Here is a 492-nt window from a genome sequence, read left to right as displayed (position 1 = left end):
CCTTAGCATGTAACATCTAGTGCGTGTAATAACTGGTGCTGAAACTTTGGTCTTAACTTGTAACATCTACTACTGAAACTTTGGAGTGTAACATTTTCTGCTGAAGTATGTAATAGCATTACGTGTAACAATAGCATTTTTTAAATATAGCTTGTAACTTGTTCCTTTGAATTTTACTACAATATAAACTTTTGGAGTTAAAGTGTGTAACAATTTTTTTTTTTCAACTGTAACAACATTTTTTGAACATGACCTATAATGATAAAATTTTTTAAATCACAAATGCACTTGCCAAATATGGAGTCGACAAAGCATGTATTTTGAATGGGCGATAGTCATCATTTATTTTCATATGCTAAGGTTTTTGTTTGTGGTTTTCACTTAAGCTCTTATGTTTACATTGTCTTAGCCTCTTTTCAAGGATTGTTGCATTATCAGTTTTATGTAATATAGCTAGCTACCTCGTAAGCTAGCTGATGCTTAGGCACTCTT

This window comes from Theobroma umbraticum, unplaced genomic scaffold (genome assembly GCF_002168275.2).
Source record: "Theobroma umbraticum cultivar Fairchild unplaced genomic scaffold, ASM216827v3 scaffold_147.0, whole genome shotgun sequence".
In the NCBI taxonomy this organism is placed as follows: Eukaryota; Viridiplantae; Streptophyta; class Magnoliopsida; order Malvales; family Malvaceae; genus Theobroma; species Theobroma umbraticum.
The sequence above is the reverse complement of the archived record's forward strand: the minus strand, read 5'-3'. Positions refer to the sequence as shown.